This window comes from Tiliqua scincoides, chromosome 7 (genome assembly GCF_035046505.1).
Source record: "Tiliqua scincoides isolate rTilSci1 chromosome 7, rTilSci1.hap2, whole genome shotgun sequence".
Taxonomy (NCBI): domain Eukaryota; kingdom Metazoa; phylum Chordata; class Lepidosauria; order Squamata; family Scincidae; genus Tiliqua; species Tiliqua scincoides.
The window spans coordinates 56714317-56732898 of NC_089827.1; positions in this window are offsets into that span (position 1 = coordinate 56714317).

The following is an 18582-nucleotide window of genomic DNA, read 5'->3' on the forward strand; positions in this document are numbered from 1 at the left end:
TTAGGAGTATAAAGGACTCTGGAGGCCAAAATTTTGGCCTTCAGGGTTGGGTATGTATGATACCATGGATGAAACACCTATACAGCTATTGGGAACCCACATCCTTGACATGGGACAGCCATCTTTCTGCAAAGGTCAGTCCTCCTTCACTAATATGCTAACACAGAAGTGGCCAACCTGCAGCACACCATGTGCCACTTTTTAGGGCGAGAATCTTAAATGTACCACTCTACCTTAACACTACTTTTAGCAATTACCACAAATACAGCCCCCAAGTTCAAGGGTAGTATATCTATGACTGCCAGAGGGTACAGAACAAGAGACACAGGGGTGCTGTTGTCTATTTGAGGCTTTCCAAAGACACCTGGCTGACTGCTGATGAGGACAGAAAGGTGGCTTACATAGAACTTTAGTCCAGCCCTGCAGGACCAATTCTGAAGTCCATATAAGGTGTATTCATTACCCTTCTGCACAGCACATCCCCCCCCCTCTGCCTGCCCACCTTCTGGTCCTCAGATAATCTTAGCCGGGATCTCTGTGGATGATTTTCGCAAAGATGGCATCTCTGTCTGGTTAGGCCACCAGGGCTTTGCTGATCTCATTGGTCATCTCTGCGCTGCCCCACTTGGCCCCTACCACGTTCCACAGCCTGCCTCAGACCTTCTAGGGCAAGCAAGTGACCCACCAGACCAGTTCCCAGGATGCAGTTCTTTAGCATCTGCCATATTGACTTTCTCTCCTGTCCATCATTCTTTTCCTGCCTTTCTCCCTTTTGCCAGCCACAGCAAATCAAGTAGAGTCAGTGTGGCTGCCCTGAGTGTGCCACTGCAGCGTTAGAAACTTGAGGGTGTGCTGTGTAAGGAGTAGCAAAGAAATCAAGAAAACCATGAAACTGCTGTAGTGTTTTCTTTGTTATTATTTCAATCCCCCCAAAAAAACTTTGTGTGTGCCACTCAGAAAGTATCGGCATGTGTGCTGTGAGTTGGTCACCCCTGTTCTATTGGGAGTGTCAGCAGGCATGTGGATAGAGATGATGCAGTTGACATTATATATTTGGACTTTCAGAAAGCTTTTGACCGAGTCCCTCACCAAAGACTCTTGAGTAAATCTAGCAGACATAGAATAAGATGACAGGTCCTTTTATGGATTGATCCAGTGGCGTCACTAGGGGGATGCAAACCTCAACGGATGATGGGGGGAGGGGTGACATCACTACTGGCCAAAATTGTGAAAATCTTGGTATTTTTGAATAATGCCATCATGTTATATATCATTAGATGTGTAAATTAATACAGAATGCAATGAAATAAGCTGCATTGGCCTATCTGTGTTCTATCAAAAGTTATCGCCAAACAACCAGAAAAGGAAAACACAACTGCCTTATGTAACAAAAAGTGGATTTTTCATAACTCAAAACTGACCAATGAGATTGATTTTTCTGAGAGCCATTTATTACGACACAGCAGAGAATCAATATGTTATTAGTATGAGTCAGCTCTCATTTCCAAGTATGAGAGATAATACTATAACTCTTATTTAGTTGTGTGAATGTCATCGTTTGCCACTGGTTTTTTGTTGGTTTGGTTACTGATTTGTTGATTGACCTGCATTGTTATATATTAAAATAAATAAATAAATAAAGTTAATGGGGGCGACACCAACACTAGTTATGCCACTACACCTAGGCTGTGCGTACGATACTGTGATTTATTCTGTATGTTCTGATACAAGAGGAGGTCCATCATGGGGGTGACACAATGAGCTCTCGCACAGGTGACATAAACCCTAGTGACGCTTCTGGATTGGTTACTGGGTAAAGAACAGGAAGCAGAGAATAGGAAAAAATGGGCAATTTTCACAGTGGGAGTAAGTAAGAAGTGGGGTCCCCCAAGGATGTGTGTTGGGAAAGGTGCTTTTTAACTTATTCATAAATGATTTGGAGTTGGGGGTAAATTGTGAGGTGGCCACATTTGCAGTTGACACCAAACTATTCAGGGTAATAAAAACCAAAGCAGATTGGAAAGGGCTCCAGAAACTGAACCCTAAACTGAGCCCTAAACTGAGCACTCTCTAAACTGAGTGAACGGGCAGACAAATGGTAAAGGCGGTAGAATGTCAATAAGTAAAAAGACTGTAGCAAAAAATCCCCAATTTCATATACTGTATATACATACATGCAATAATGGAATCTGAGTTGTCTGTAATGAACAAGAAGGAAATCTTGGGGTCAACGGTGGGCACTTCAGTGAAAACATCAACCCAGTGTGAGGCAGTGGGTTGACTTTCCTAAATGTCATTAGTACAGGGATGGAGAATAAGCCTACTGAGATTATATTGCCCCTATAGAAGTCAATGGTGAAGCCAAATTTGGAATTCTCTATACAGTTCTGGTCACCACACCTCAAGAAGGATATTGTAGAGCTGGAAAAGGCACAAAAGAAGGCCACCAAAATTATCAGAGGGCTTCCATATGAGGAGGGAATGTTTGGAAAAAAACAGAAGGGAGATATGATAGAGACGTACAAAATTATGTCCAGTGTGGAGAGGGTGGCTAAAGAATTTTTTCTCTTCTCACAATACTAACACCAGGAAAACCAATTGGCAGGAGATTTAGGACACACTAGAGGAGAAACTTCACACAGCACAAAAGTAGCCTGTGGATTGAACAAATTCATGGAGGACAGGCCTGTCACAGGCTACTAGTGATGGCTATGCATTACCTCCAGTTCAGGGGCAGCCTGCCTCTGGATACTAGTTGCAGGGGAGCAATGGTAGAAGAGCAATATGCCTTTCTCTCCTGCTTGTGGGCTTTCCAGATGCAGCTGCTGGGCAACTGTGGAAGACAAATGCTGGACTTGATGGGCCTTTGGTCTGATCTGTTCTTCTGAATTAGAACTACAGGAAGTGCTGTAGTTCAGAAGTTACATGCAGAAGTTCCCAGGGAAAGACCCCTGCCTGGGACCCTGGAGAGCCACTGCCAATCAGCAGTAGGAAGTACTGATCTAGGTGGACCAGTGGTCTAACTTGGTATGTATTTATAGGAGAAATGGAACCCCAAATGTGCATGTTGACTTGGCCACAAGCTGAGGTGGTAGGTAGCAAGCCAAGCACTTACAACAGGCCAGGTTGTCCCCTTTCTGTGGGAACACTACAACAAGCTCACTAACCACCTAAAGTGTGATGCAAGTGTTTGCATGGTGGGCTGCTTTTCTTAGATAGACCTGGCCATTTTATGTACAGATAAACTGGAGAAGTGAGATGCAGGCTGGTGCTCACACTACCAGCACATGTAAGAAATTCTGTCCAAATCCATGATGTGACTCCTCTGATACTTATATTCCTTCCAGCTCATTAAAGGGGTAGTGAAAAGATTGTGGAACACATGGGTATTTTTCATAGAAATGGGCATGCATGCATGCAATTCACAAGTCATGTCATGAATGTGCTACCTTGTGCGCATGAGCACTGGCAGCCAGAATTTTACATGCAAGCATGCCTTTTCCAATGCTGGGAGAAGCTGCTACCCTCAGAGAAACCTTTTGATGTGCACCAACAGCCCAAAGCTGTTGCACAGAACATCAATGGATGGAGAAAGTGCATGCCTTGGGGTGATTCATCTGCACAGTGACCTGAAGGCATATTGCCAAGAGAACCAGCTAGATTAGTGCACGCGTAAGGAATCAGTTGTCTAATTAGAGGCTCTTTTCCAGACGCCGATTGTCTCCTTGGTTATGAAAAACAAATCACAGGTTGAACAATGTCAAAGGGTTGATGCCTAGATGAATAAGGCCCACTGGCATTCCTGGGGGCGGGGAGAAAGGGCGCAAATGCCTCCCCCCGTACCACCCTACATACCAAGCACTGCAACCCTCACCCCATCATTTTTTCTTTTCTTTACCAGGCCCATTTTCAGGCAGGGGTCGGCATTTTGTGGTCCTGGCCTCAGGCGGCACAGGGGCCAGGTTCACAAGTGACAAGGCCCCAAATAGCAAGATTCCTTGCGCAGAACCCAGCATTCCAAAGCAATTATGTTTCTGAGACTGTTTCCTTCCTGGAAGGTTCTTTCCTAGAGAAGATAGAATGAACTCAAATAAGAGAAAGATCTTGCCCCAGTATTTTCCTTTGCACTGAAAAAATGTCACCGGGATCATCACGTCCTTTCCGTCCTGCCTCTTCTTTCATGTTTCATACAATGAATGGGTGAGCCTGGCTGTGGATCCTCCCCCCACTTCTAACTTTCTTTGGCAAGGGATTTTTTTTTAAATTTTTCTTTTTAATTTTTGCCAAGAATCTGGAGACAGGTTCTTTGGAGTGTGGCTTTTATTTGTCATAGCTAGGGTGACAAATGCAGCAGAGGTGTGAGGAGAAAACATCAGATCCCCACAAGGAATGGGGGAGAAAGCGGAAGAACATGACCAGCAGCGACAGTCTGTGAATCACAGACAGAAAAGTCACAAAGGTGAAAAGAAAAGGGGGGAGAGCAGGCCACATTCTCTCTCTCTCTCTCTCTCTCTCTCTCTCTCTCTCATGAGTTACAAAAACATTCTGTAAACAAGTAGGAGGTGGGCTGCGGAAGTCTTATGGCCAAATCCTATCCCCCCCCCACCGTTGACGACGATGCAGCCGCACTACAGAGCGCATGCTGCTTCAGTGGTGGGGGACCAGAAGGGCAACCAGAGATAAGCAACATGCTCAAAATGGCCACTGACTGAGTGCTCTGCAGCCATTTTATAACAGCAGAACTCATTTCTACAGTGAGCTTCTCATCCCTATTGGGAGCCATTTATTGATTTGATTCTCTGTTAACTGCTTTGTGAATTTTCTTTTCTTGGAAAGTGATACGCAGTACAGATGGACCCCCCTATTTGTGGAAGTTCTATCCCCCCCCCCCGGCAGACAAAGAAACTTCAGATATGGGGGAACACGATATAGATAGCGGCTACCTGTGCCCCCCTGCACGCTCATTACAAGTGCCTCTTTTTACTGTAGTAGTGCCTGAAGCTCAAGAGCTTCTTGCTTAACATTCTTCCTTAACTGAAGAACCGAATGTGCAGGCAGCCAGCCTGCATGCTACAGAGAGACTAACAGAATGCAGGAACTTCCTGTTACATTAGCATAAAGGCTGCTTGCCTGCACTTTTGGTTCTTCAGTTAAGGAAGAATGTTAAGCAAGAAGCATCCAGGCTGCAGGTGCCACTGCAGTAAACAAAGGTACTTACAGAGGCCAGCCTGTATATGATATAATTCTGCAAAGCCTCCAAAGTCAGCATCAGAATAAAGCATGCAAATGGAGCATCTCACAGCAGCTTTAGCAAATTATGGGCACAATCCTTACTGCACCCCGGGCCGGCACAAGTCCCTTTGCACCTCTGTGGGAGTAGGCTGCGCCAGCTACGCGCTAGCTCACAGAAGCCAGATCCAGCCTCCGCGCTGGCAGCAGCAGGTTAATTCGTGCTGGCTGAGCTCAGCTGGTGCAGGGGTCGGGGGTGTGTGTGTGGGGAGGGAAGGAAGGAGGCAGGAAGGGGGTGTTCCAGCATGGGGGAGAGCGGGCAGCAGGTATTACGGGGGGGGGGAGTGGGAGGCGGGGCCCGAACCCTGCAGTTATGCCAGATCCTTGCCCCATTCCCTGGCAGCGCTGTGCAGCTCTGGGCTGCTGCTTTCTGCTCAGATCTGCGCCACTCTTTAGGTGGCGCAGATTTAGTAGACCCATTGGGGCTGCTGCTGTTTTACCTGGGGTAAGGGGAAAAGTTTCCCCTTTCCGCGGGCTGAGCCGCAATCAGTTCCAACCTTGCACTGGAACAGCACAGGCCTGCTGGTCTGCCTGTGCCAGCGCAAAGTTAGGATTGCACTGTAAAAAGCATAACTAAACCTTGGCTGGGATCCTAAGGTGTTCTTGACATTTCTGCTAGCACAAGCCTTCCTTCCCCCCCAGCCCCCATTTTTGTCTTATGGTTGCAGCCCTCTGCACCTCATGTAGTCCTGCTGTGGGATCCCTAACCTTTTGGGATAGATTTTTAGAGGGTTATCAGGGCTTCCGAAGGAAGGGGGAGGGCAGAAAGTCCCATTCATAGAACTCTGCTTATGGAAGATGGGGCATTGTTAAACAAATCACCATTTATTTGGAGTGCATCATTCATGTAGAACTTGAATTCTCTGTCTGCACATGCAAACACTGGACAGCCTCTCTCCTCTTTTGCCATCCCTCTGCATGGTTTCTGAAAGGTGCATCATCTGAGATAACATGCTGAGTTGTTTCAGAAGCAGAAGGGAAAGACATGAATGCAAAAAGTAGCTCACAACTTCCAGTTAGATTAGCAGCATTCTCACTCTTTTCTACCTCTTAGCAGGATGCTGGGCGTCCTCCACCCCCAGACCCTATGCCAAGAAGCCTTTATTTTTAAAATTACAAACAATGAATGAGCAGCTGTTACGAGCCTGGATGGAAATTATATATACATTTTAATTAGCTACTTTGAGTCGGTTTCCCTTCCCATCATTCATTAGCAGAGGCAGGTGCCATAATGATCCCTTAGCCCCTTATCTAGAGGGTGGAGACCCTTCTTTATCCCCTGGCACACCTGGCATTTATTTTTGGTACTGAGGTGCCCTCTGTGTCTGCCACCACAAAGAGAATAGCAAATCCGTCCTCTTTTCTCCTAGCTGTGATCCTGCTCATTGATGGAATTTTGCCAGCATAGGGGATGCAATAACCACACTATACCTGCGATGTGCCCTCTTTGTCATACATTAGCTGTTCTTAGGCTAGCCCTCCTGAAGAAGCCCTCCCTGGATGCCACTGTGTTGAACAACTATCGGCCAGTCTCCAACATCCCATTTCTGGGCAAGGTAATTGAGCGGGTGGTGGCGGCCCAACTCCAGAGGGTCTTGGATGAAGCGGATTATCTGGATCCTTTTCAATCTGGTTTCAGGCCGCGCTTTGGGACGGAAACTGCCTTGGTCGCCTTGGTGGATGACCTACGCCGCGGACTGGACAGGGGGAGTGCGTCCCTGTTGGTCCTGCTGGACCTCTTGACGGCTTTCGATACCATCGACCATGGTATCCTTCTGGGCCGATTGGCCGAGTTGGGAGTTGGAGGCACTGTTTTGCAGTGGTTCCGCTCCTACTTGGAAGGTCGGTCCCAGATGGTGGTGCTGGGGGATACCTGTTCGACACCCTGGCCATTGAGGTGCGGGGTACCACAGGGTTCAATTCTGTCCTCCATGCTATTTAATATCTACATGAAACCGCTGGGAGAGGTCATCCGGGGGTTTGGAGTGGGGTGTCATCAATATGCTGATGACACCCAGCTTTATCTCTCCTTTCCTCCAGACTCCAGGGTGGCAGTTGAGGGCCTGAAGCGCTGTCTGGAAGCAGTGAGGATCTGGATGGGGGCTAACAAGCTGAAATTAAATCCGGATAAGACAGAGGCTCTCCTGGTTTGGAAATCCTCGATGCAGGTGCTGGATTATCGGCTTGCTCTGAATGGGGTTGCACTCCCTCTGAAGGAGCAGGTCCGCAGCTTGGGGGTCCACCTGGACTCGCAGCTGCTCCTGGATTCCCAGGTGGCGGCTGTGGCTAGGGGGGCCTTTGCTCAACTTCGGCTGGTGCGCCAGCTGCGTCCTTACTTGGATCGTGCAGACCTGGCCACGGTGATCCATGCTACGGTGACATCGAGGTTAGATTATTGTAACGCGCTTTATGTGGGGCTGCCCCTGAAGACGGTTCGGAAACTGCAATTAGTGCAGAATACGGCGGCCCGTGTGGTCACTGGAGCTAGGCGGTTTGACTCTGTCAGCCTGCTTCTCCGGGGGCTACATTGACTTCCCATTCATTTCCGGGCCCAATTCAAGGTGCTGGTTTTGACCTTTAAAGCCCTATACTGCTCTGGGCCAGGTTATCTTAGAGATCGCCTACTCCCGTACAATCCGGCTCGTCCTCTCAGGTCATCAGAGAAGGCCTTTTTACAAGTGCTGCTGCCTAAGGAGGTACGTGGGGCGGCGGCAAGAAATAGGGCCTTCTCAGTAGTGGCACCAACGTTGTGGAACTCCCTTCCCCTTGACTTAAGAATGGCTCCCTCTCTTGAGACCTTTCGGCGAGGCCTGAAGACCTTGTTGTTTAACCAAGCCTTCTGACTTTATGGCCTTTTTAACATCTTTTATACATTTTTAGTTGCTTTTTTACAGGCCCGATTCCTCTAAGAACTGCTGTTTTATGCTCTTTTATTCTGACTTTTATCTGACTACTGTTTTTATGGGTTCTGCTCATGTGTTTTTTAATATGTTTTTATCTGTTTGTGAAATTGTTTTAATCTGTTTTATATGTTGTTAGCCACCCTGGGTCCCTTTGGGGAGAAGGGCGGGATAAAAATAAAGTTTTATTATTATTATTATTTATTAGGCAAATCTAAGCTTTAGGCCTAAACAGGTTTAAATCCACCCCCACCCCCCACTCCACCCCAGAATCCTAGGGCCAATAGTTAGTGAGTAGAGTGGCTAATGAGATCTAACAGAGAATTGTCAGCACCCTCACTGTTCTTGTAAGTTAACTTGCAAGTTACCAGGATCATGGTTGGTTGGTTGGCAACCTTCAGTCTCGAAAGACTATGGTATAAGCCTACAGCACCCAGTATTCCCAGGCGGTCTCCCATCCAAGTACTAACCAGGCCTGACCCTGCTTAGCTTCCGAAACCAGAAGAGATCAGGTCCAGGATCATGATAAACTGGTATAAAACCAATATTTAAAAGTTTGTTGTGCAGACATGGCCTTTGCCATTTTCCTACTGAAGAGGCTAAAACTATGGAGGCATCTAATAATAATAATAATAATAATACAGGTATTTCTATACCGCCTTTCTAGGTCCTCAGATTTCTCCTCAGACTTTATTCAAGGCGGTTTACATGGGCAGGCAATTTAAATCCCTGTAGGGATTTTTACAATTTGAAAGGTTCTATCTTTCAAGAAACCACAACAATCAGATGTTTCTTTCTTGATCTGGCTGCACATTCTGGCTTCCATCCTCCCACACTCAGAGCAGATGGAATAACTTGGCTCAGCTTGTCAGCTGCTTCAAGGTCGCACAGTGCTGGTGGCCTCGAACTGGCGACCTTCGGATGTTATCTTCAGGCAAATGGAGACTCAACCCTCTAGACCAGACCTTCTGCCCTCCTGCAAATGGAGGCTCAACCCTCTAGACCAGACCTTCTGCCCTCCTGCAAATGGAGGCTCAACCCTCTAGACCAGACCTCCTGCCCTCCTGCCCTCCTGCAATCTAGGCAGGTTGCACTGAGATGGGCGAAGCCAGTGTGTATAGATAACTCTGAATGCTTGAAATTGGACTGTTACAGACTTTTGTCCCCCTACCCCAAGAGCAGCTGACCCAGAACTGGAATCCATATCATCAGGGAGGCATAAGGAGCTGGTCATGTCAGGTACTGGCTAAGGACCCATGCACATCTAAGTGCACACTTGGCTGGGCTGACCCCTGAACCCTCAGTACAGGAGGCAGTGGTGGTGTCTGTGGTACTGCCCAATGAACCAGCAGAAAGTTTGTTGGGGCCCCAGCACAAGCTTTGCCTACGCTGATGAAATATGCTGCTCGTGGCACAGGTCCACATTGGATAGCCAGCGTTTCAAGTGTCAGCAGTGCGTGGTACCGACAGAACTGGGGTTGGGTCGGTTTGTGGCAGTGTGACCAAGAGGCAGCAAAGGGGCCAAGAAACATGGCTGCCACAAATGGAAAGGGCAGTGTGCTGGTCTTTCCAGAACCTACCCTGGATTCTAAAATCATGCCAGCCCCGTGTTGCTTCATTTGGCCTCAGAGAGAGGTTTAGGGGACCTTTTGTGGGCATTGTTTGGTGACTCCTGTTTTTCATCTCCAAACAAGCCACAATTGAAGGTCATGTTCGATGCAGAGCTTCGGCTCCTGCCTCGACTACAGAGTGTGAATAGGTCACACTTATCTCAAGAAAACACAGTGGCAGCCAAGGCATGACGTCTGAACCCCAAGTTCAGCTTTTCCCCCAGCTTGTCAGCTTCCCCAGCCTTCCTCTGAGCATTGCTGTTGCGGGTCTATCTCTCCTGCAGCTCCAAAGGAAGCACCTTGCCAGGCTGCCAGGCCTGCTGGAATGTGAACAATGCCACTGAAACAAATAACCCATCTGGTGGCAGCAAAGCCACTCTGACACCCCTCACAGTCTGGCACCTGCCACTCAGAAGCCGTGGTGAAGTCTGGCTCCAAAAAGCCTGGAGCAAAAATTCCTTCTCCACCCCCCAGGTTGTAGCTGAACTGAAGGTGGAAAACAAGCTGAGGTAATGCAAATAAGTATCTCTCTCTCTCTCTCTCTCTCTCTCTCTCTCTGCACCCTGGGAGAAAACTGTACAAAATGGGTAGGTAGCTGCAGTAGTGTCACTGGGATTTGCATCGCCCGGAGCAGGAGGGCACTGCATCATCCCCTTGATGGACCTCCACCCAGGCAGTTGGCAGGGCAACACCCCGACTGGTGGGCATGGTGATGCACCATTGCCCCACCCCGGTGGTTTCTATGCTCTAACTTTTGATAGAATAGAGATATTTCACTATGATTTGTTTCATTGCATTCTGCATGAAATTACGCATCAATTGATTTATAACATGATGGTATTATTCAAAAATACAAAGATTTAAAAATTTTTGGCCAATAGTGCTATCACACACACCCCCCCCCCCATGTGCATCACCTGGTGAGGCCTACATCCTCCTGATAGTACCGGGTAGCTGTGTGGGCCATTAGACAAAAATCCAATCATTAAAGTAGGGTCATGCGTTTATAAGGACCAACTAAAATATCACAAAGCTTCCACGTCCTCCAGAACTCTTCATCAGTTTGAATGTTAAAGAAATTAATAAGGGGAAAAATTAATAAGAGACAAATTTGGGCATGATGGAAAAGCCCCCAAGGCCTGCAATGTATAGTAGTCTTAGGACCCGATTTAGACCCATGTGTGCTGGCTCACCACCGCAACGCACTGTTGCAAATGTGCCATAAGGTATATTTGCGAGCCCTTACTGAGGACCGAGCACTGGAGCTAGCTCAGTGTGAGTCCATGCTGGGACAGCTTCCACGCTGGGCCCACGTTCTGCCACCAGGCAGTCACCTGGACTGCCTGGCAGCAGAGAGGTAAGTGGGGGGGGGAGGCAGTGTTCCTGGGCGGGGGGAAGCAGGAGAAGGCAGGTGGAGAGTGAGGAGAAGATGTGGCAGAGGAGGGAGCAGAGTGGGAGGAGGGTGGGACTGGTGGAGCTCAGCTCCACCGAATCCTGAACTCCGTGTCGGAACGCACGGTCTGATGGAACTCTCCGATTCTGCAGCAGCTCCAGAGCCCCATTGTGGGGCTACTTTCCTTACCTGGGGAAAGGGGATGAAAGTCCCCTTTCCCCGAGGAGCCACTGCGGGCTGCCAGGTTGCACACAGGATACTGCAGCAGCCATTTTTGATGCTGCGGTAGTCCCGCATGCTGGCAACTCAGGATTGGGCTGTTAGATGGAGGGCAGAAGGTTTAATGCAGGCTTAGCATTGATTAGCCTCTGCTCCAGGGCCTAGGAGAAGGGGGTAAAGGGGGTAATTTGTACCCGGGCCCAGGGCCAAAAGGGGGGCCCAGGAACCAAAGGAAGGGGCCCAGAAATTTCCTGGGATCTGAAATTTTCCTATTACTCAGATTTCTTGCCCATACAGGATGCTGGGGACACTGCCGATGCCATAGTGGTGGGTAGACCTGGGCTCCCAAGACTTTTTCAGCTGTCTCTACCCTTCCCTCACACTGCTTTGTCCCTCCCTGTCCCTATTCTGATCACCCCTCAGCACCCCCTTCTGCTTGGTTTCACCCCCCCCCTTTTGCAAAGGGGCTCAAAAGAAACTTTGTACCCCCTGCTAAAAAAATTGAGTGTTGGGAGAGTTAGAACAGACAAGAGAAAATATTTCTTTACTCAGCGTGTGGTTGGTCTGTGGAACTCTTTGCCACAGGATGTGGTGATGGCGACTGGCCTGGATGCCTTTAAAAGGGAATTGGACAAGTTTCTGGAGGAAAAATCCATTACAGGGTACAAGCCATGATGTGTATGCGCAACCTCCTGATTTTAGAAATGGGCTATGTCAGACTGCCAGATGCAAGGGAGGGCACCAGGATGAGGTCTCTTATTATCTGGTGTGCTCCCTAGGGCATTTGGTGGGGCCACTGTGAGATACAGGAAGCTGGACTAGATGGGCCTATGGCCCCCTGATCCAGGGGCTGTTCTTATGTAAAATTCGTCTCAGAGGCCTTGCTCTGCTCAGTATGAGATGGAGGGCCACTGGGAAATAAAATGGATGTTCTCCTATTCGTACCTTCCTATGACAGTGTCCTGCTGTGCATTTCTGCCTGCACCCCTGTAAGGATGTTCCTATATGAGCATGTACTGCATGTGTGTTTGTCCACTTTGCTCTGCAGATAACTCTCCAGGGAAAAACATCAGTCATTATTCACTTGCATATTAGTTTACAGTTTCTCTTAGCAGATTTTCAAACCTTCATCCCACCATAACTACCACCAAACCTTAGGCTAGGCTAGGCCAATGAAGAAAGTAGATGACATCATCTTATCTTGAAACTCTAAGCTCAGGGATGAAATGTTTGAGCTTGTAAACTTCTTGGGACAGGAACTTCATCCTGTTTGCTAAAGTTGTAAATTGCCGGGTATAGCAGTGTTACTGTGAACTAATGTAGTGCAGTAGCTAAGAGACTGAGCTATAAACTGGGAAGCCCCTGATATGGAGCTTGCCTCTGCCACAAATGCACCAGCTGAACTTGGGCAAGCCACTTTGCCCCAGCCCCTCAGCACTTTGGGAATAATCACCCTCACTTTTCTGGGCTTTTGCAAGGATTACAACAAAAGAAAACATGTGAAGTGCTTTGAGCATTTGGAAGTGCTAGGTAAATGCTGTTTGTTGGCAACTTTGTTGTCAACCTTCAGTCTCGAAAGACTACGGTATCGCGCTCTGAATGGTGGTTCTGGAACAGCGTCTAGTGTGGCTGAAAAGGCCAATTCGGGAGTAACAATCCCTTCCACACTGGGAGCAAGTGCAGTCTGTCCCTGGTCTGTCTCCCTGGCTATGGGCCTTCCTTCTTTGCCTCTTAGCCTCAGACTGTTGGCCAAGTGTCTCTTCAAACTGGGAAAGGCCATGCTGCACAGCCTGCCTCCAAGCGGGCCGCTCAGAGGCCAGGGTTTCCACCCGTTGAGGTCCACTCCTAAGGCCTTCAGATCCCTCTTGCAGATGTCCTTGTATCACAGCTGTGGTCTACCTGTAGGGCGCTTTCCTTGCACGAGTTCTCCATAGAGGAGATCCTTTGGGATCCGGCCATCATCCATTCTCATGACATGACCAAGCCAATGCAGGCGTCTCTGTTTCAGCAGTGCATACATGCTAGGGATTCCATGCTAGGTAAACGCTGAGTGTATTATATACTTAGGAGGCTTTCTCATGCTTGATCAGTACTCCATATAGCACCTCAAACATTTTATTCTAGTCATGGAAATGACCCTGACATCACATGATCTGCACACTTGCCTTCACCCTCACACATACATCTGAACAAGCTCAGGAGCTAGGACATTATTGATAGGAGGCAGGAGCTAACCAGAAAGAGGCTCCACCCCAAATCTGTTTGCACCATTCACTGGTTGCCACAATACAAAGTCAGCGCTTCACAAATCACTGAGTTTACACACTCTTTTTTCTTCAGCACAGATCTGATAAGAAACAATATCATATTTCCCCTTGTCCCATGCACTAATTGAAAGAGAAGACATTAGAATACACAGTGGAGTTGGGCTGCAAAGGGAGACCCCTGGATCAGCAGCTGAACTAAGCCTCTTAGAATCTGAGAGCAGTTGTTCTGTGGACCCCATACGGAAATGAAAACATATCCTTTCTGTGTAGCTTCTATATCCTTTTTGGTCCTTTGCTGTTGGACCAACCTCTGTCCTAGGGAAAAGGACAGTGAATGGAGAAATTTCATTTCTGTAATCTAATCATCAGCATAAAGCATCCTTGGGGGAGCTTCTGAATGTTCAGCACCTTGAAGTGCCCAGTGCTGGTGCCTGACTTGGCCTGCAGGGTGGTTTGGGCCCAGTCAGCAACCAGCAGCAACCGACTTACAGTGGCAGGAGGCAGGGGAGTCTTGAATTCTCAGTTGGTCAACAAGAGTATTCTAGCTGACAGCTGCAGCCCACCATATCCTCCCCCATTTAGTATCCTGTATAGCACTGCATCTGCCACCACAGTAAGGGAAAGGGAACCTTCCCAACAATCAAAGAGCTTCTCCAAAGGTGGAAGCTCTAAAAAGTAAGGGAATTTTTGTATTTGGTTACGGTGAATTAATAAATACAGCCCAGGTACACTCTTCCCACAGACTAAGAGATAACCGGCTGCAGGCCTGTGTTTAGGACCCTGCCAGGCAGCTGAATAGATAACCCTGTTCAAAAGGCTGTGTTCCCAACAATGGTGTGGAACCTGAATGAGTCCTTATGGTTCAATGAGTCCTTGTTGAAAAGTGGTATATAAATACTGTTGTTGTTGTTGTTGTTCAACCGAGGGTACAGGGGCCACTTTATGGTGCCTGGGCTCCTTGAATTCCAGGACCCATGAGCCCCTGCAGGGAATGGTTGGTAATAGCGCAAGGGATTTCAGCTCCCCTAGGGGGTCCAAGAACATTCATTCATCAAGCAATAGGAAAAGTAGGAAAGAGGGTTATGCAACAGTATTGTATTAGACCAGCAGACAGCAATGCACCCCCTCAGGGAAAAAGGAGATAAAGAAACAGGTCAATGACTTGTTAATGGGTGACAGGTTTTGCACATGACATGCAAAAGGCATTCCCGGCATTCCTGGGCTTGTAACCCCCAGAACGGTCTAGGCTCTGTCATTCACTGGAGTGCTGCAGGGTGGTCTCTCTGTCTGCCTCTGAAGAAGCCCTTGAACACTGGGAGGAAAGGCCTCTCTCTTCCAATGAGAGCCTTGGGCTTAATTGCTCCTCAGGCTGGAGCTGGCAGGCCACCTGCTGCCAGCAAAGCCTTTTGATGTGGTTACCAGCTCCTGAGATTAACATGAGTCAGGGCTCATAAGAGACCTCCATGGATCAAGGAACTTGCATGAGCCTTAGCTGGGGTGGACAATTATTCCTGCCCCTTAAGAGAGTGGCACACTTGAGCCATAAAGGCTGCAATCCTAAACACCCACTTACCCACTGGTTTCCAAGTAAACTCGTATTTAGGGTTGTGTTATAAGTGTGCCAGTCCAGGCACACTTACATGGGTGTCGGCTCTCTTGAAGCTAGCAGGACTTGCTTCTCAGTCTAGAAAAAAGACACCTGAGGGGGAACATGACTGAGACATACAAAATTATGTAGGGGATGAATAAAGTGGCTGGGGGGGGGGGTGTGTTCTTTTCTCTTTCATACAACACCAGAACCAGGGGACATCCACTAAAATTGAGTGTTGGGAAGGTTAGGACAGACCAGGGGTCGGCAACCTTAAACATTCAAAGAGCCATTTGGACCCATTTTCCGGAGAAAAGAAAACCTCGGGAGCCACAAAACCCTCTTGACATCTAAAATGAAGATAACACTGCATATATAGTTTTTTTTACCTTTATGCTATGTATAAAAAAACTATAGTGTGTTAAAATCAATGGGATTTCGTTTGACTCCAAAGTGGAGTCAGGGGAGGGGAAAAAAACCCGACAGATGCTGCTTTGTGCTGAATTGAAGCAATGGGAAGACTTATGCAGGCTTACTCAGAAGTAAGCGCCTCTCTGATTTCCATGGGGCTTCCTCCTTAGTCAGTGTGTGTAGTATTAGGATCGCATCCTCCACCCTCAGACTTCTTTTGGGTAGTCTGCCCTGTTGGTTTCAGAGGGACTGACTTCCATGCTCAGGTGCACTGACCAGGAGAGAAATCGCACGAAGGCCAGAGGGGCTGATTCTGGAGTCGGCTCCCAATCCTAAGCATGCCTACTCAGAAGTAAGTACCATTCGGTTCAATGGGGTTTACTCCCAGGAAAGTGTGCACTCCCTGCAGGCGCACTCCAGGGAGCTCCAGGGTCGATCACCCCATCTCTTCTGCAGTGGGGGGGGGGCAACATTAAGGCAAAGGGCGTCATGAAGCCTGCCAGACTCGGAGGGATGGAGCCGAAGGATCCCCCTGCCTGCTCTGTGTGTGTGTGGGGAGGGGGGAATGGCGCCAGGGTGAGAAGAGCCCAGCCTGGGCGCAGGGGAGGTGCACGCGCACCTCGGGCTGAGCACTCCAAGTTGCAGGGAGGGGTCGGAGGGGGCTTCGGAGCGCAGCTTATCTGCCTCGGAAATGCCTTTGTATTTTTACATAGTAATTAGTTTAGCGAAGGGGGTGACAGAGAGGCGCTCTGTCACCCCTTTGCCACTTTCACCCAGTTTCACCCGCCCTTCCCCGCTGAGCCCATGCGCCACCAGCTCTCCCTGCCCAGCCACAGGGGTCCCTGCAAAGTGCCCCCTGCGCCTTCCACCAGCAGCCCTGTTCCGCGGCTCAGCCCCCTGCCCGCTGCAGGGAGAAGGAAGGAAGGGCGCAGGGAAGAGGTGCCCGGCTGCCCCCCCGCGCCTGCTCGCAGTGGGGCATGGAGAGCAGGTGCGGGAGAGTGCCGCTGCCCCTTCCTTTGATGCCCTTCCCCGCTGAGCCCATGCGCAGCTGCACCAGCGCTACCAGCTCTCCCTGCCTGGGGTGCCTGCAAAGCGCCCCCCCGCGCCCGCCACCAGCGGCCCTGTCCTGCGGCGCCTGCTCGCAGTGGGGTGCGGAGAGCTGGTGCGGGAGAGCGCCACTGCCCCTGCCTGCCGAAGGAGCTGCTGTGGGCGAGGGCGGCGCCCCGACCCCACACTCACCAGCAGCCAGAGCCCGCAGCACATTGCGCCGGAGAGAGGCGCCCTCAGGGCTGGGCTGGCTGGGTGGCGGCCACGGGAAAAGCGCCCCGCTTCCAGCCCCCACTTGGGAGCTGCAGCAGACCGCTGAAAGAGCCGCATGCGGCTCTAAAAACAAAGGTTGCAGACCCCAGGGACAGACAAAAGAAAATATTTCTTTACTTAGCCTGTGGTCGGTCTGTGGAAGTCCTTGCCGTAGGAAGTGGTGACGGCATCTGGCCTGGATGCCTTTAAAAGGGGAATTGGGCAAATTTCTGGAGGAAAAGACCCTCATAGGTTACAAGCCATGATGGGTAAGTGCAACCTCCTGATTTTAGAAGTAAGCTACCTCAGAATGCCAGATGCAAAGGAGGGCACCAGGATGCAGGTCTCTTGTTGTCTGGTGTGCTCCCTGTGGAATCTGGGGGGCCACTGTGAGATACAGGAAGCTGGATGAGATGGGCCTTTGGCCTGATCCAGCAGGGCTCTTCTTATGTTCTTATTATGTAGGAGATGTGCATAGAAACAGGTTGCAAGAGGCTGAGCTAGGAAATCAAATATAGTGGTGGCCTACATGACAGGGTTATTGTAATGATTTTGGAGATTATTATTACTTGTTTATTGTGCTTAAAATTTTCTAGGCATTCTGTGAAAATTGAAAACCAGCACAGGCCGCACCCACAGGCTTATAATGTAGTTCTAGTAGTCGTGATACGAAAGGGAAAGGGAATGGGAAAGAAGAGGAAAAGGTGCTTTTGGGGCACTAATTCTTGCGTAGGTTACATGAGTATTCAATGAGAAGCCAGGCATTTCTGGGAAAGGAGAGCCTAATGGTAGCTGGTCCCAATCAGGCTGATGCAGTGGACTGTGCTGTCTCACCACTCCCTCTGCTGCAGTTAACATGTGCACAAAGCCAACTTTCCATCTAAAGACCTACCAGTGCCTGAGGCAACATGTCAAATACTGCCTCCCCTCACGTGGTCATGTGCCTGGTCATTTACCTCTCTTACCTGGTCATACCTGGCCTCTGCCCTTCCTACTACCCTGGATTGGAAAATTATCCTTTTTCCTACTGGTCTCCTCTCTTCCACATCCTTTTCCAGTCCAGGGAGTGGGAGAAGGAGCAGCAACAACAGAGTTGAGGGGGTGGACAGAGATGGCTACCTCCACCAGTCTGCTGCCTGAAGCCTCAGGACTGGCCTCATGGATGGGCTGACCCTGTGTAAAGTGCTTGGGAAACTTGAACCGCGCTACACAAATGTTTTTATACACATTCATTGCTATATTTGCCTCCCCTGGGAAAAGAAATATTTTTTTTCAGGCTGATAAGAATTTCAAAGAATGGGTGTTGCCTTCAAGGTCAAACAGGGTTGCTGCGCCAAGCTCTGCGTTCGTTCTCAGAAGAATGTACGTTTGAGCTCATCAGGGCTTTCCCCAAGTACATGAACATGAGATTGCAGCTGTGGACCTATTCATGTTCAAGAGAACCTTTGCTTTCCCACAGTTCTATGAGGTGTTGTTTCTGTTTGTCAGATGGCCCAGCCATGCACCTTTCCTAGCAGAGTCACTGCTAAATATTTCCTAGATGTCATGGCTATTCAGAGGCGCAAGTTTGGATGGTTGTAGAAGAAGATTCATCTAGTTTCTGAAG